This window comes from Papaver somniferum, chromosome 8 (assembly GCF_003573695.1).
Source record: "Papaver somniferum cultivar HN1 chromosome 8, ASM357369v1, whole genome shotgun sequence".
Taxonomy (NCBI): Eukaryota; Viridiplantae; Streptophyta; class Magnoliopsida; order Ranunculales; family Papaveraceae; genus Papaver; species Papaver somniferum.
The window spans coordinates 24985241-25004188 of NC_039365.1; the positions used below are offsets into that span (position 1 = coordinate 24985241).

The 18948-nt window shown below is 39.6% G+C and overlaps 1 long non-coding RNA gene across 5 annotated transcripts; it reads right to left on the reverse strand.

Annotated features, from left to right (window-relative positions):
• Positions 1 to 11075: 11075 nt before the first annotated feature.
• LOC113306605 lies at positions 11076 to 15149 on the reverse strand. 5 transcript variants are annotated; one of them, XR_003338728.1, is made up of 9 exons: positions 15008 to 15149; positions 14767 to 14880; positions 14346 to 14426; positions 13832 to 14123; positions 12955 to 13713; positions 12726 to 12818; positions 12613 to 12644; positions 11587 to 12238; positions 11076 to 11332 (listed from the first exon to the last, which is right to left on the reverse strand). It is a non-coding gene; the product is annotated as an uncharacterized LOC113306605 (long non-coding RNA). The 5 variants fall into 5 exon arrangements; XR_003338731.1 differs by lacking the exon at positions 13832 to 14123; XR_003338727.1 differs by having other exon boundaries at positions 12955 to 14123.
• Positions 15150 to 18948: the final 3799 nt, after the last annotated feature.

The window sequence follows — 18948 nt, forward strand, 5'->3', positions numbered from 1 at the left end:
TGTTATCAAATTCTGGTAATAAAAGAGTAAATAGAATTTTGGACAGAAACATAGAATCAATCCGAAATAAAGATCCAGTCCATGAAAAAATGGTTTTCCAAAAGAAATACCTAGATATAAAATCAGAATTGTCTCCTCACAAACCTCGGTTTCCGATTTCGGTAGAATTTCCTATAACTAGTTATTTCCGGTTTTTGATATCTATTCTTCCTATAAAAGATAACCTCTTGCTATGTTTACAAACATTTTGGGGAAAATTGATCGAAACCGTAACTAGGGTTTTTCATATTTTCGCAAATATGAGAAAGAGGAAATCAAGGGAATAAAACTCTGAAACAAACAAACTAGATTTAAATCCATTTATTCCTCCTGGAGATATTGTGAAAATCAAGTATCCTCACTTGATCAAAGGCAAACATGATCTTACAAATTTTGTAGATAACACATGTTTTGAAAGATATCAAGCCTTGAAGGGAGCAAGCTTCACTGAAGAAAAGAGATTCGATCCAGACGTTTCAGAAACCAAGTATGTGAAGTTTGTTCAAGACCGAATCTAGGGCAATATGTTCGGATTTGAAGAATATTTACCTTATATAGTAAGAATTTTTATGCTAATATTCATAATATTGATCATGAAAAACTTACTTTTAGCACTTTGGTTGGAAGCACTTTTCATCATGTCGACAAAAAAATAATATCAAAGATCATTAATTACAAAGTGAAGGGAAATCATATGATTACCAGTTCTGAAATTGAGCACGATAACATTTCAAAACTTATCACTGGAAAAACTGTTGAATGGAAAAAGAGAAAGATGATAACCAAAGAAATACCCTTCTTCTTAAGGGTTTTCGGTAAACTTGCTATAGCATCTTTTTTTGCTCGTACAAAAGATTCATCACAATGGGATAAGGAATTTGCTGATCTTGTATACTTTCTTCTAGAAGGGAAAAAGCAAATTGACATATGTGGAATAATCATCAATCAAATGATTAAGATCATCAAATCTATCAATACCACATCATCCCATAGAAATCTTGGATATCCCTGTCTAATCACCAGCTTGTGTGAACAAACAATGAGGAACAATTTCAAAGATGAGAAAGTCACTAAAACTGCCTCTCAAAAAATTATCAATCAAATGTGCAAGGCTAGAATAAAAAAGGGAACCAGTATGTCAAATGATCAAATCTACAACAATGGAGATCTCTTGTTTCATACTTTATGTCTTGGAAGACAGTTAGACAATATTCAGAAACAGTTAGACTTTGCCTCTCATAATGATCCGGAAACTCTTAAAGGAATCCTAGAGATCAATAATGAGTTTCTAAGAGGTGAAAAAGACCAAGACTCTGAAGAAGATCCTGAAGAGCAAACAAATGAAGATTAATATTTTTCTTCAAAGAAAAAAAAATAAACATCAGTTTTGATTTCTCTCAAATAATTGTATAAGTTCTATTTTTGAATAAAACTATCTATTATTTATGAATAAAATTATTACTATTTTATAATTTTTCTTATGATAGTTTTCGATTACGTAGCCTGTGCTTGAATGCTTTATATTATTTCTATGTGTCTATGGGATGTTTGATTTCGGTTTTCATAACCTTAATATTTGATCTCATATTGTGTGAACCCTTGTGGTTTGGGTGACTTTTTGGTTTAGCAGGATTAAGTTCTAGACCATGTTGGTAGGCTTTATCAAAGGATCACAAGGGGTTCCGATTGAAATTCATGTGTGAAAAAGTCACAACATGCTGAATCTTTTTTGGTTTAGCATAAAAGCATATGTGTTTCGGGGTTTTCAACTTTTGCTATGCATTAGTTAAAACCGTTTCAACCTTTCGCTGGTAAAGGTTGATGTTCTTGTTATTCTTTTGTTCTTGCGAGAGGATGACAACATTAATGGGGGAGAGTTCTGACTTGAACTTGCACTTAATGACATATATTTGGGGAGAAGAGGATGCGGAACTTGAGGTAACAAATTTTTTAGTTAATCGTTTTCCTGTTTAAGAAAAGCTTGATTTTATTGCATATATTTTGCTTTTGCTTAACAAAATTTCGGTACAATTAATGTTTATTCCATTATTTGTATGGATGTGTGTGTGAGTCAATTGTTTCCCGTTGAGAAAAACTATTGTTATCTTTATTTATTGTTTGGTATCAATTGTTTAGGCTTAACGAAATTTCGGTGTAATTGTGGTGCTTTAATGTCTGTGTTTGTTTCAATTGCTTCTGGTTGAGATAAATAATTATGCAAGTTGATTTATTTAGTTTGTATGAATTCTTTATGGCTTAACAAAAGTTTTCGGGATTAATTGTTTAGTCCAATTCGATTCCGGATAAGAGAAACTAAGTTAATTCTGATCTTAGTTAGACTTAGCAAAGTATAGGATTCAATTATTCAAGTCTAATCGAATGCCTTAACAAGAAATACTAGTTAACTAACCTAGTACTTGTCTTGTTTAAAGTGAAAGGTTTAAGTTATTGTTCGAATAATTAGAAACTGATGAGAAAAATAGAGTTAATTCTGATCTTTATTTTGGTCTTATCAAACAAGCGATTGTATTTGTACAATCAGTTTAGCAAAAGAATTAAGGTGCTTAGTCAATTTTTAATTTGCTAAACTATTAGGGAAAATTTATTCGGGCAATTGTTTCCTTGGTAACATATCAAAACAAAATTACTTTGTAGTTTCTGTTTTGATATTGGTTATCTAAAATGGTGTGTGGAACCCTCGTGCTTAACTCTTATAGGTTGCAAGTCTTTTGAAATTTGTAAGATCCTTTCGGTTAGTCCTTTATTTGCTCGTACCTTTGTTATTTTGTGACAAAAAGGGGGATAAATATATGGAGTAAACAAGTGATTTGGTATCACTAAGGAAAGGACAATGGTGCTTAAACGTTATATCTAACGAAATAGTAAAGCATATACTAAGGGGGAGTAACAAATCATATAGATACTTGTGGTTATCTTAACTACAAAGTGAATAACAAAGACGTGCGGATTGAAAATCTACCTATCTTACCTTTAGGGGGAGTAATAGTTTTGTTATTTGTTGATGGTGGTTTTATTTCAGGGCTAAAATTGTATTTAATGCGCCGTCATTCTACAAAGAGGATGAGCTATTTAAAACTAATGAGTGCCCATGCCTCTCTACTTACAATATGTATTGAGAAATTCAGTATATTTATATGAAATTTATTCGGAATGGTGCATGTAGAAACAATCCCAAACATTCTATAGATTTTATTAATCTCTCGCCTGCATTTTTCATTAATGTATGGCTTATTGAGTATTTTCCTATACTATGTTCCCCGTCTAAACCCTTAATATTGGTATGACATGCCAATTAATGTTCACTTGCAGCTGAGTAACATGAATTTCCGAAGTATCAAGATTAAGGTCTGCATGAAATTACTCAGTCAGAAGACGCTCTAACTGCTCTCTGAGGGTAAAGAATTTTGTGTCACACACACATAATTCCTTAAATTTGTTCAATTTTGCGATATTTTGAACCCTATTGGTCGAAACTAATCCTAGATACACTAGGAAATTGATCCATCATGGAACTAGTAGGAGCAAAGTCCTACCAAAAATCATAAAACGTGAAGTAAAGAGGAGCTACAGCAAGTATAAGCAGCAACAACATGAGGCATGGCCGCGCCACTTGGCCGACCAACTTTCCTCGATAGGCTCCACCTATGGCCGGGCGACCACGCTCCATGTTGCTTCTCACCGGATCCCTTCCCATCGACCAAACGGATCGCTTTAAACCCGCCACATGCACTTTTAAATAAATTTGGAAGTTGGTTGGTCGATGGGACTAATTTCTTAAGGAATCTAAACTAGACTTCCCATGTCAGTCTCAAAAAAACGATCACATCCACACGATTTGACCACTCTATTTATCAAGCTTAGCCGCCTCCTAACATGGTCGTACAAGCGCCATTGTGTACACCTGCGGGCCTACTAATACCTAGGATAATCGACATCCTTCTCACTCACGATCAGAGCCATCAAACGCTTAGCCCAAAACAGTTGGCCGCGCGAGCTACAAAACCCTAATTTTATTAAGCGGCAATACATTACTGCCGCAAAACGATCTTGGCCTCCCAACTTCGCCAGCCGAATTGACCGGCCTAGATTTAATCTCAATCAACAGGAAAGGTGTGGACATGCTCACCAGCATAGTCTATAGTGCCGGCTGGTTGAACAACTGCCAGCGCGCCGCTAGCACAAAAAACCGTTAGCCTACATAGGTTGGCCACACAACGTTTAAAACCTAAATTAAATCAACGACAGCCATTAACTGCCGTAAATCATCTCAACCGCCCAACTTCGTCAGAAAAATTGGCCGGCCAAACTTTTATTCTAGGCGCCAAACAAGATGTGCCCGTGACCATTGGTCGTTCCTCTTCCATGAGGAACAATCGGCCAAGCCGCGACCTGCCCATATGGCTCCTAAAGGTCCGCCCAAAGATGGCTGGCCGCGCTCCTCATAAAAATCTTAAATAAATTAGCGGCAGCCATTAACTGCCGCAAATCATCTCGGTCGTCCAACTTCGTCAGCCGAATTGACCGGCATAAATTAAACTTTAGGCGACCAATAAGATGTCACCATAGTCGCCAGCCGCCACCCTCTTATAGTGACCAACCGGCCTACATTTGGAGCGCGTGAATGGATCTTGACAGCTTCCCGAAAATGGCCGGTCATGCTCTTATTAAGACATTAGTTTCCGCGACCAACCAAGACAGGCTCAAATACAATGATGTTTCATATGCATCAATTATTTTAAGCTGCTTGCTTAAAAGCGATGCTCTACATGCATCGAACACACACAATATTTTACAAACATAGGCTTACAAATAACTCAGTTATTTAAACTAATAGCGCCACATGCTATTCTTTGCTGCAAGTCTCATGACTTGGCTCGTTGGTCTTGCGCACAAGACCCACTCAACAACCTGCTGCATATTTTTCCATAAAAATACTCGAGACATCAAACATGTCACAAACTTGGGGATATTCATCAGGGTATTGGTCTGGCGGTATACAACATACGGCGTGCAACACGCCCATTATAAGAAAGTGTCAGGAAAAGAGGACAGTTAGTGGTAGCAGAGAAGTAGTGGGTGTAAACTAACTGTCTTCTCCCCATAATAAGACGTGGTTTTCAACATTTTTACACGATCCCCACTTATCCATCACACAACTACTCCTATTTCCTATGAGATCAGGATGCATGCAACTATGGCTATATAAATAGGTTTTCAACATATTTCAACGAACAACAGAGTTTTGTTTAACAATATAAGTATCCAGAAAAACACCAAGAACTGATAGCTTACATTCCGCAAGACAGTATCATATTTTGATACAAATCATCAAATAGACGAACCTTCATATCTAACCATTCTGATCTCAACACATTCTTCGTTCCCCTCCCTAAGATCAACCCTTCTCCTTCACTTTGTGGCCGAAACAAGACTGGAACAACCATTTCTAGGTTTAGACTAGAATTGTACAGATTGATCTCTCGAATCTAAATTACTCCCGTGCAGTGCATTTGTTTAGGGTTTAGATTCGTTTCTCGGCAACACACCCAAATTTACCATTTCCAGCAGAATCAGTTTTTACCCCCAAAACAACTAGCCACCACAGTGGGAGATTAATCTCTCGGTTGCAATCTCAATTTTCACAAAGATGGTTGGTCTTAGGACTAATTCAACAAATCAAAATGCCGGTCAGAATCTTGCAAATGGTGATGTTTCTCCTCCCAATGCTATATCTGACCACCCAGCCAATGGAGAAATTCCAACCTTGATCAAGTTGGCACGAGTACAAGAGATCCACACAAGGAATATGGATCTGATTAAAGAGACGATAAACAATATAATCAATTTCCTTTTCAGGTTGACACTAGATTTGAGCGGATCCTCTGCTCCATAAATTCCATCGCTGAGGACTAACCCCTTAAATGATGATGGTCCTCAAGTAAACATTTTCACTAGCAACCATAGGCTGGTGGACCAGGAAGCGGCTTCTCTAGTGCGAAGTTTATGTGAGCTTCTACACCTCTCGAAGTACCAACGAGCGAAGACGTTTGCTGCGATCAATCAGATAGCTCAGGGTACGCGTTTGGCTCCTTCACGACCTGAAACCTCAAGAACATCAGAGATGTCCATAAACAATATTACATTTACTGAAGACGACATGATGGTAGAATATGTCCATAACAGAGCCCTGTATGTTACTGCACGCATCAAAGATTCAGATTTTAAAATGTCTCTCATTGATACGGGAGCATCCTCAAATGTTGTTCCGCTTAATACTCTCAATACATACAAGGTTCGACCAAATAAAATTGTGCGGCAGCCTACCATGATGACATATTTCGAAGGAAACCAAACCAGCACGTATGGGTATATCTATCTGAATTTATCAGTAGGGCCTGTCCGGTCGAAAGTGAAATTTGAGGTAATATACAAGGATCCAGACTACCACATGATATTGGGAATACCATGGATCCATGATAATAAGATTATTCCCTCAACATATCACCAATGCCTGAAAACCATGCTGAATAAAGAAGTCGTTCGCATTCCGTGTCATTGTCTCCATATTCACCAATTTGCGGCGTGGAATTGTTTGAGCCAAAATAAAATTCACAAGACTCATTAAGCAAGGTTTACTGCACTCCACTCCTACATGGACGTCGATCGAGGAAGAAGACCGGCTCGTATCACTGAACAAAGAGACCATATCTCGCGGCATGCCTCTGCTGACGGGACACGCCAATCCTTCTTCGTCAAACAAAAAATCGTTTCATCTTCATACCAAGAGGGAGCGTACTTTTGTGGAGAGTCGTGACCAAAAATTGAAAACTGTATATCGGCGCCGCTGTTAGCAATTAACAGGGGAGACTGCTGCCCAGTCTTTCCGCCCAATAGAATGCAACCAAAATGAAACACTACAAGAAGAAGTACCAGACGCTTCACGATAATTACAAGATGGAACCGACTCCACTACAAATGAATTCGAAGTTGTCAACATTGGAAATGAAGAATCTCCAAGGCCTGTCTCTGTCAGTTCGACTCTATGCGAAGATGAACGCACAAAACTTATGAATCTTCTTAAGGATTACCAAGACATATTCACATGGACATACAAGGAAATTCCCGGCCTGGATGAAAAACTGGTCACTTACCATCTACATATAATACCTGGATCCAAACCAGTCAAGCAATATCCCAGAAAATTCAGACATGACATGGAGAAACAAATCAAGACTGAGATTCAGAAGTTATAAGCCGTCGGCTTCATCAAACCCATTCACCATACCACCTGGTTGGCCAATGTGGTTCCGGTAAAGAAGAAAATCGGTCAAATTAGATGTTGCATCGATTTCAGAGATCTGGAAAAATGCTTCCCCAAGGACGATTTTCCCCTTCCCAATATTGACATGCTAGTAGATGCTACCAGCGAACATGTCATGTTCTCCTTCATGGATGGGTACAGCGGATACAACCAGATAATGATGTATGAACACGACGCAAGTAAGACAGCTTTTCGAACTCCTCTCAGAAACTTTTATTACACTGTGATGCCTTTCGGTTTAAAGAATGCTGGTGCTACCTATCAACGCGCCATGACTGCAATTTTCCATGACATGATGCACAAACAAGTTGAAGAGTACGTAGATGACATAGTGGTCAAATCAAAAACTCGAGCAGCCAACACAGACGTTATACGACAAGTGTTCGAAAGGTGTCGTGAGTACAAACTGAAAATGAACCCTTTGAAATGTGCTTTTGGGGTCTCTTCTAGCAAATTTCTAGGATTTCAAGTCAATGCTGAAGGAATCAAGGTTGATCCAACCAAGACCCAAGCTATCCTCATGATGCCTCCTCCAAGAACTGTGAAAGAACTCCAGAGCTTCATGGGCAGGGTAAAATACATTCGGCGTTTTACACCTGCTTTGACTCATCTTATCGCGTCATTCACCCCCTTGCTGAAAAAGGGATCAAGCTTCATTTGGACCACGAAGCAACAAGAAGAGTTTCAGAAGATTCAACAGATATTTTTATCACCAGCTGTTATGAAATCTCCCATACAAGGAAGACTGTTATGCCTCTACACTGCTTCCAGCGATGTTGCTGTTAGGGCCCTCCTTGCTCAAGAAGATGATGAAGGGATTGAACACCCAATATACTACTTCAATCGTACTTTGAGGGATGCTGGATTCAGGTATCCTAAGGAAGAAAAAGCATGTCTATCCCTAGTTCACGCTATTCAGAAATTCAGACATCATCTGTTGTCGAACAAATTGGTGTTAATAGCTAGAGCCGATCCTGCAAGTTCTTACTTTCAAAGTCGTCCTTGATAGGTAGGACGGATAAATGTCTACTTCAAATATCAGAGCTCGACATAACGTGCACTCCTACGAGGCCTATTAAAGGGCAAGCAGTAGAAGATCTACTAGCAGCGTTCCCGGGAGAAGGTACTACCGCACTGCATGAAGACCTTCCTGGGGAATTTTCATAAATCTCTTTTGTCAAAGAGGAAGCGGCTATTGTATTTCGAAGGTTCTGCTACCCCTAGCAGTAGTATTGTAGGAGCAGGTATAGTTCAAGTGTCTCCAACTGGTGAAGTCTTTTCGCATTCTTTCAAGTTGGACTTTCAGTGCACCAACAATTCAGCAGAATATGAAGCTTTCCTCATAGGATTATCACTAGCCAAGCAAGCAGGATCCACACACCTAGAAGTAAGAGGCGACTCTAAACTACTGGTCAATCAGATGAATGGAGTCTACTCACTCAAAGAGGTAACACTATCCCCTTATAGTTCTGAGGCGCAAAAGCTGTTAAACTACTTTGTTGATGCGACCATAATCCATATCGACCGCAATAACAACAAACACGCTGATTTCCTAGCTACGTTGGCCTCGAAGCTGCAATTTGAAGGTTTGGAAGAGACTTTGATCGTGAGGAGACGGACTGTGGAATCAACATAGCTTTCGCAGTCCAAAGATACTGAAGCCAATTATTAGAGAACTCTGATTATTCAAGAGCTTAACAGTTCGCTTTCCCAAGGAAAGTTTAGTCTCAAAACCCTGCAAAACTTCTTCATTCTTCATGGAGTGTTATACCACCAGAATCCAGATGGGTCTTTGTCAAGCTGTCTCGGAGACGAAGAAGCGCAGCTACAACTTAACCGTATTCATGGTGAGATCTGTGGACAAACATTAGTGGTGACTCTTTACTGACGTCTTCAACGCCTTGGCTACTACTGGCCGGATATGGAGACCCAATCCCGAGCGCTCTAAGGGTCCTGCTCCAATTTTCAAGCGCCACCACATCAACTGGAAGTCCTTAACGTTGGATATGCTGGGGAATGGCGAGAACCATATGTCAACTACCTCCGTGACGGTGTACCGCCCGCCAACAAGAAGGATGCAGCTAAGATGAAGCAAAGGGCCAAAAGATTCGTGTTTCATGAGGGAATCCTATACCGCAAAAGCGTTGGAGGAGACCTTCTACGATGTTTGGCAAAGTCTGAAGTCCCGACTATGTTGAAAGAAATACATGAAGGTGAACACCAAGGGAAAAAAAAAGTTATTCCTCCAAATGCACGAAAAGTATTACCGGCCAACTATGGAGGCTGATGCGGCAGGGGAGGATGATGCGGCGACGTTTATTAAGAAATGCCATGAATGTCAGATTCACGGGAATCTTATCCACACGCCTCGTTCTCCCCTTCATTCAGTAAGTAGTTTGTTGCCTTTATACAGCTGGGGACTTGATATCATTGGGAAAATCAATCCGCCATCGTCAAAACAGCACGCGTATATCATAACCGCAAAGGAATACTTTACCAAATGGGTTTACGCCATCCCTCTTCGAGGAACCACTGGAGCGACAATTGCAGCATTCATTAAGGAATACATCATTTGTCGTTTTGGCGTACATGAGCATATCATTACTGATAACGGTACTCCCTTTGCCAATAAACAAGTACATGAGTTGCTTGAAGAATATGGAGTTAAGCAGGTCTTCTCTACTCCTTATTACCCTCAAGCAAATGGGAAAGCCGAAAGCACCAACAAGACTCTGATTCGAACTCAGTCGAGCAGTGCATGATAACCCTAGGACGTGGCACGAAATGCCTATGGCGCTGTGTGCATATCGGGCGGCACGTAGGAGCTCTGCTGGCGTTTCTCCATATTCACTTGTCTATGGCGTAGACGCAATTCTCCCAGCAGAGATTAAAATCCCGTCGGCCAAGATTGCAGCAACAAGTGGAGTTTAATGGAATGAGGTCGAAGCATCGAGCTCCAGAATGGCGGAGTTAGATACTCTGGACTCCAGAAGAATTAAAGCGGAAGATCATGCCCAGGCATACAGAAAGAGGATCTCCAACGCATACGATAAAGCCGTTAAACCTCGAGTTTTTCAAATAGGGGATCTGATATTCAAGACTGCCAAGCACATTAAGCAAGACATGTCCGCGCCGAAGTTTTCTCTAAAATGGGAAGGTCCTTACGTGATCACCAAAGCATATAGCAATGGGTACTACAAGATTTTCAAAGAGGATGGAGGCAAATTGGAAGCGGTCATCAATGGGAAATGGCTCGAGGCATACTACGCCTCACTACACCATTTTTAGTTATTAGCAACGGCTGAGTTTAGTTGCAAAGCAGGGTTGCAACAGTTTCGCAACGATATATAAGCCGTTGCGAAATTTTGGTTTTAGCAGTTTGAAACTGTTGCGACGTGAAATGTCGCAACAGTTTCCAACAGTTGCGAAATTAGCTGGTCGCAACAGTTTGAAACAGTTACGAAACTGGAACTTCGCAACTGGTTCATGCAATTGCGAAGTTTTTGCAACATCAAAAAAATAGTGGTTTTGACTGGTCAAAACCACTATTTGACCGGTCAAAACCAGAGTTCCCTGTGACAAAATCAATGTCAGTCTAAAGCAGTGTTCCCATGTAACCATAGTTCTATATTATTATAAGTACCATTAGGGTTCAAACCTACAAGCATCATCAATCAGCATAAGCAAGCCATGGTCTATGTTAAAGTTACTAGAGACATTAAGTGTGAACTATCAAAAGAAATGACATTTAAGTGTGAACTATCAAAACAAATGCAAGTATAGAAACATCTCCTACATTTCAAATACATGCTATAACAATTTAAAATTCAATCCCCACTTTTAACCAAGGTCTCCAATTATGAGTCAAGACCTGAATTTGTACATGCCAAGCTCTCACTATGGCAGTCCCTTTATTCCTTTGGTATGTATTCAATTGGATGCGGAGTGTATCTGCAACAACAATAATAACAACATTGATCAGATTGCGCTGTGATATCCACTTGCAGATTAATTCTATAGGCTTCCACTCGCAACTAGCACTACAACTCATGACCAATGCAAGGTGGATTGATGCAAATTGAATATACTATCCATTGAGATTAAAGAAAAGCTTACTGCAAGCTTGAGGGATGGAATAAAAATAAAAAACAAACTCAGATAAACAGATAAACCAAGTAACTTTGAAACGCAATTTAGTATCTGACCTAGTGTTTGCAAGCAAAGTGCTCGGAGCTCCGCTTTTGGGAAGACCTCCTCAAATATTGTAATCATGAAGGGAACCAAATATAGTTGCTTAGCAGTACCATATTCTAGGCAGAGTTCCTCACACATAGGTTTTAACAAAGTTTACCTTCAATGTAGCCTTGTTCTTTACCAGATTTAAGTTACCCAGCCTTCATATGCATACTATAAGCCTAATGACAAAAAATTTACAGAAAATACGTAGTCAAACACCAAACAAGTTGCTTAAGAAAAACCATAACTACAATTAAAACAGTTTAATGGGTGAAGGAACTGGTGATAGATTGATGGAGGTGCTGGTGGTCTGTGGAGGTGGAATGTATAGTGGTGACGGGATGAATTCAATTGTGAAGGAAACTGGTGGTGAGTTTTAGAGATGAGCTGTTGAATGTTTTCACAAACAGGTGAGAGGCAATTCTCCTATGTCCGAGAGGTGTAGATGATGTGAATGAAGTACTGATGGTGGTGATTCTCGAGCCGGGGTGAATGGAAGGTTGGAGAGGATCTAAAAAGCTCCTCTCTGAACTTTTATAGTGCAGGTAGAGTGCAGGATTATCTTGGACCAACGATGTTTTCTGCTGATTGTTTCCAACCCCTTTTATAGCCAATCATACCCTGCAAACACGAATTACATAGAGAATCGACAGTTAGAATCATATACAGAATCAAAATCACTCAAAATCTAGACCATAGAGCCACTAAAATTGATAAATTACAAAATCAAGGGGAAACAATTATCATAAGACATACCCAACAATCCCAGCTCAACAGTCATATGTTAGTCCCTTGTAAATACATATGAGAAATTTACCATCCTAGTATGTAACATTCAATTCAGTCATAATAATGTGTGTTTGTTTCAACTCATCACCTACAAATGACTCGCACACTAAACGTTATAGACTTTTAACATAATTTTGACAGTATAGAGAGATTCATAATCCGATCATATTCATCAAAATTTGAGCAAGGCATTTCAGTAGCCTTACCAGCATATATCGCTGTAGTGCTTCTTTGGTATCTGCATCAAGTAAAGAATTTAAGTGTGTTATTACAATTTTCCAGAAGCAAGAAAAAAAATTAAGAAGCAGTTGACTTGTACATAAGATAGTGAGTGCACTAGCTCCTGCAATTTATCGGCTAAAAACCCAATTTCGTCCCACAGAACATGACAATGAGTAGGCCTCGTTGTTCCCTGATATTTCAAGAAAAAAACTCATCAGGATATTAATATCCAGAAAAGAACGGTGATGAACTACAATTCTAAGCATGTACACATAAGTAGAAATCATTGTTGTGTGCATGGCATATCTGTGGGTCAATAACTGTACCTGCACTATAAAAAGAGTAACGCTGTCAAACCCGCATTGCAAGCTCGTACAAAACTTAACAAGGAAACTTTGTATCTCAAGAGGCCTTCTTAGAAGAATTCAAGAAGGTGATAAAAAGAGTGGTTCAGCATCTAAAGGAGCAACAAGTTAATCTCGCTCACAGTGAACATACATTTGATGGAAGTGGCATCAAGAGAATATTATCCAACAAATTTGAACTAGAAAAGGTTGCGAATCCTGTTTCAACTTTGTTCTCATTAAATTTTTTGAATTAATTCGGTAAGATAATGTTAGTGTTTTGAGACTTCTTGCAAACATTGAATGTGGCACTAAAATACTTACCAAGAAATCGCAGTGGGGAACTGTCCAAGGAGTACCTGCGTGTAGCTCCGGATTCACTGGCCCCATCAGCTAGTTTGCCTCCTTATGGAGCCGTCAATCAGGTAAATAACAAACCTCATCCCAGTATTGGAAAACTGCATCTAAGGTTCAATAAATCTTCATAACAATTACTAGCTGTATTCATTCCTGACAGTCTTATGCAAAATTGATGTATGCTATCACATAGTGAATGAGGTGGTCAAGATGGTCTGTGCAAATGATGAGAAAATTGTGCCAGAAGAAGAGTTCAAGAATCTCGTACTGGAGACTGTTGGAAGTATTATGTTGCAATTAGAAGGAAACACAATCTCAGTTTCTTCGAACTCTGTAGTTCACGAGCCCATAGCTACAACACCAACACTATTCCCTCAACAATCACTGGCGCAATAAAGCTAAGTTAGTAGTATTAGTAGTATAGTAATTATAACAAGTTAATCATGCATTATATAGAAGGGCGTAAGACCCCATGGTCAAGAAAAGATTCATCATATGTTACCCTAAACAGGTGGAACATTATTAGGAGATTCATTCTAAAAAGAACTTGATGTGATGATTTTCCTGTGCAGTAATCACTATAAACTTTGGCTATAATTTCAACTCAGGAGGCTTGTAGCGGGCATCCTTATTGAGAAATTCGCAAGCCTACAGCAACAGAGAGAACTTAATGCTAATATTTTGGTCTACCAAATGACTACTCAGGCAATGTCAACAATCAAAAGCTCACCTTTATGGTTTAGTCTAGCTCAATGTTCCTAAAATGGTTAAACTGGGACTCACTAACCCCGTCCCTGAAACCGAAGATGAAAAAAATAAACATGCATGAATGGATAACTAGAACTTAGATAGAGCAACATCCAGTAATTATGCATAGTTATATCATTGCAGAACATTACAAAAACAACAAGATCAGTGCTCTACCAAATGCGCTAAGTAAACTTTCTACAACCCTTGGTTTTAAACTATCAACCGAAATGATTACAGATCAAGCCTAAAAGTAAGAAATAATAAACCTTGGTTCCTTGAGTCTCAGAAACCAGTGTCTTTCAAGCATTTCTCACAGAGTACATAGATGGAGCCTTCAGTTGTAACCCCTGAATTACAAAGCAAAAAGGTTAGACCATAACCGTAATCCTATAACCAATCTAATAACAAGCACCACCATAGCAACAACAACATACAAATAAAATGGCAGGAAAATCCCTTTCAAGCACAACTTTCTTCCATTCAACAAAAGACATATCTGAAAATGTGTAAAAAAAAATTGAGGACCCATACAAAAATTGGATGACTGCTAACAACCTACACAATTCAAACTAATCAAAAATACCCAAATCCACATATTAAAACCACATAAATAAGCAAAAACAATTACAAATAAAGAAAACCTAATTTGTGAAATTGAAATCAGAGTAAGTAAGAATATTTATATACCTTAAAAGTTGTCTCTCATGAAGTTGCAGAAGCAGTTCTAAAACGGAATCAAGAGAAGCTGGGTGTTCCTGCAGCTGAACAACCATCAATCGAAGATGAAATGAAGAACCCTAACTTCATCAATCGAAAAAAGAAAGGAAACAACAATAACCCATTAAACTCTACAAATCGTGACATAACCCTAACTTTAGAACATGAAGAATATCTGAGATTTTTTAGTCTCAGAATAAAAAAAAATTACCCTAATAAATTGATCGTCTTGATTTGGGATTTGAGATCTCTGAAATCAACAAATCATTCAACCTTGATTTAGGATAAAAGAAGATGAATGATTTCGATAATCGTCATCATCATCTTTGTGTATGAAAAGGAGTTGAACCCTAATACTAAGAGAAGAGAGAGAGAGAGAATGAAGAATGAGATTTTTGACCGAGATTTAAATCTAAACCGGAGTCAGTTTTGAAGCCGACTGAGCACTGAATGGGACGAAACCGAGTCAGCCTGAAAGTGTGGGTAGACACACTCACGAGTGACACGCGTACAACTCCATTCTGTTGCTAATCGTAACAGATGCTAATAGTTGCGAATTTTGTAACAACGTAAACAGTTGCAAATTTTTCGTAACTGAAGTTCGCAACAGAAAATTCGCAACAGTGACTAGGCTGTTGCGAAATCTACTTACTAATCCTTGAATTTGGTGTAGTGCCTGACCATTATTCCATCCCTCACCATCTCATGACACTCTTCATTCCTCTCATATTTGAGTTATCAAAGTTTTTCATTAGTTAAAGCATATTAATGTAAACTCCATTTTCTTACCAAAACCCAATGCAATTCATTTTCAAAAAAAAAAAAAAATGTTCAAAACCCAAAACAAAAGAGAACGATCAAACGTTTTCATGCCTACTTATTCAAAACAATAAAGTACGGCTCAGAAAAGGCCATCCAACAAGTTGTAGTCCCTTGAAAGCATCATTTTCAGCTTATCCTGATACCTTCCAGTCCTTCTCTTCAAGATTTGGATACCCTGTTCCACCTTCTCATATTTCGAAGCCAAGGCCTTTTCCTCCTCTAAGATATCTCTCGCAGCAGGAAAGACATTGGATACCATCTCGATCAACTTTGATGATGTCAAGATGTTGCTGCAGCCAGCTCACGTTGAACTCCATGGATTCACAGGTAGATACCATGTTTTCCCAGTTTTCAAAAGTTGATTCAGCAACATTATGAATGGATATACCTTCCATCTCCGCAACCATAGGCAGAAGACAGTTCACTGTAGTTACCAAAGCAGACAAATAATGTCGCACTACGTTCCTAGTAGCAATGTGGCCGTAATTCCTCCATATTTTCGTGTAATAAGGCACAAACTCCTTCCGTACTAGGTAACTAGAAGATAAACACTTCATGTGAATATCAAATGGCAAGTATGCATTGGGGTACTCGTAGGAGGAGATATCAAAATTAGCGTCTTCTAGGTCTGAAGCAGTAGGCGTGTTTGAGCTTGAAGGAAGAGGAGTGGACAGATCATTGTCGTCGACCACTGTTACACGTGTTCTAGCAGGGCACCTCTATAAAAAAAAAGAGAGAAAATTTTATTACCTACCGGCCATGGAAAACGAATACCTATCCACCAGCGAAAAAGTATACCGGTATGATCTTCTTGACTCGGAGGATCCGGACAGGGAAGTTGTCATGAGAACCAGAGATTCACCCACTCTGAAAAAATGATGGTAGAGTCAAAAAGAGAATGAGGAATTACTACTTCAAAATCAAGATGTAATTGAAGCCATACTCTGGATACAAGCCGCCTGCGTTTGGTAGAAGAGTCTGGCTGGGTTGAAGATGATCCACTCCTGTCTAAGATGATGAAAGGATAATGGGTTTAGCAGGAGAATCTCTATTCCGAATCAATAATGATAGTCTAATTTCACCTGCATATGTATATGCGCTGCATAAACCCTAACAGGAGGCGGATGCTGAACAATCTCAACATGACTTATCCGATAGACAAGGATTCAACGCCAACCAAGCTGTGCTTCTTGTTGAAACCCTAGTTAAAGTCGGGAGAAAACCGTCAGATAATAAAAAAAAGAATACTTTCAGCCGAGCTCAAAATCCTGGCGGAACATGCTCGCTAGCGCGGCTGGATCGAAATCAGCATACCCGAAAGGTACAATCGTGGTCTGGCGGCCTGAGTTGCTGTTTTGAAACAACTACCACTTCCCTGGTAATGTTTATTCACTTTGAATTGATTATTTATCTTGACTGTCAACATCTAGTGCTTACCCCGCAACAATGTCACTGTTACGTCAACATCTAGTATTTCCCTTATTCTATGTTCCCCGACTGAACCCTTAATATTGGTATGACATGACAATTAATGTTCACTCGCAGCTGAGTAGCATGAATTTCCCGAAGTATCAAGATTAAGATCTGCGTGAAAGTAGTCAGTCAGAAGACGCGCTAACTGCTCTCTAAGGATAAAGATTTTTGTGTCAAACACACCGAATTCATCAAATTTGTTCAATTTTGTGATAGCTCACAAAATTCAAACTTTTGGCCTAATTGATTTGCAAATATTAGGTTTTTTGCGCCCTGCGCGATATTTCGAACCTTATTGGTTGAAACTAATTCTATATACATTAGGAAATTGATCCATCACGGAACTAGTAGGATCAAAGTCATACCAAAAATCAGAAAACGAGAAGTAAAGAGGAGTTGCGGCAATTAGGATCAGCAGCAACAGAAGGCATGGCCGCGCCACTTGGCCGAACAATTTGCCTCAATAGGCGCCACCTATGGCCAGCCGACCACGCTCCATGTTGCTGCTCACCGGCCTCCTTCCCATAAACCAATCGGATCGATCTAAACCCTCCACACACACTTTTAAATAAAGTTGGAAGTTGGTTGGTCGATGCGACTAATTTCTTAAGGAATCTAAACGAGATTGCCCATGTCAGTCTCAAAAAAACGATCACGGCTATACGATTTGGCCACTCGATTTATCAAACTTAGCCGCCTCCTAACATGGTCGGACAAGCGCCATTATGCACATCGACCGGCCTACTAATATCTAGTCCAATCGGCATCCTTCCCACTCACGAGCGGAGCCATCAAACGCTTAGCCCAAAAAAGGTGGTCGCACGAGCTACAAAACCCTAATTTTATTAAGCGGCATTACATTACTGCCGCAAAACGATCTTGGTCGCCCAACTTCGCCAGTAGAATTGACTGACCTAGATTTAATGTCTATCAACGGGAAAGGTGTGAATATGCTCACTAGCGCCCCGACTACAGTGTTGGCTGGTCGAACAACTCCCAACGCTCCGCTAGCACCAAAAACCGTTAGTCCAAAACAGGTTGGCCACACGGCGTTTAAAACCTAAATTAAATCAACGACAACCATTAACTGTCATAAGTCATCTCAACCACCCAACTTCGCCAAACCAATTGGCCGGCCAAACTTCTATTTTAGGCGCCAAACAAGATGTGGCCGTGACCATAACAATCGACCAAGATGCAGCCTGCCCATATGGCTCCTAAACTTCCTCCCAAAGATGGATGGACGCGCTCCTCATAAAAATCTTAAATAAATTAGCGGCAGCCATTAACTGCCGCAAATCATCTCAGCCGTCCAACTTCGCCAGCCGAATTAACCGGCCTAGATTAAACTTTAGGCGACCAATAAGATGTCACCATAGTCGCCAGCCATCACCCTCCTATAGTGACCGACCGACCTACCTTAGGCGCACGTGAATGGCTCCTGGCAGCTTCCCTAAAATGGCCGTTCATGCTCTTCTTAAGACATTAGTTTCCGCGACTAACCAAGACAGGCTCAAATACAATGATGCTTCATATGCATCAATTATTTTGAGCTGCTTGCTTAAAAGCGATGCTCTACATGCATCGAATACATACGATATTTTACAAATATCGGCTTCATAAATAACTCAGTTATTTAACCTAATAGCGCCACATGCTATTCTTTGCAGCAAGTCTCATGACTTGGCTCGTTGGTCTAGCTCCCAAGACCCACTCAACAACCTGCTGCATATTTTTCCATAAAAATACTCGAGACATCAAACATATCACAAACTGGGACTGTACAGTTTGATCTCTCGAATCTAATTAAACTACTCCCGAGCAATGCATTTGTTTAGGTTTTAGATTTGTTTCTCG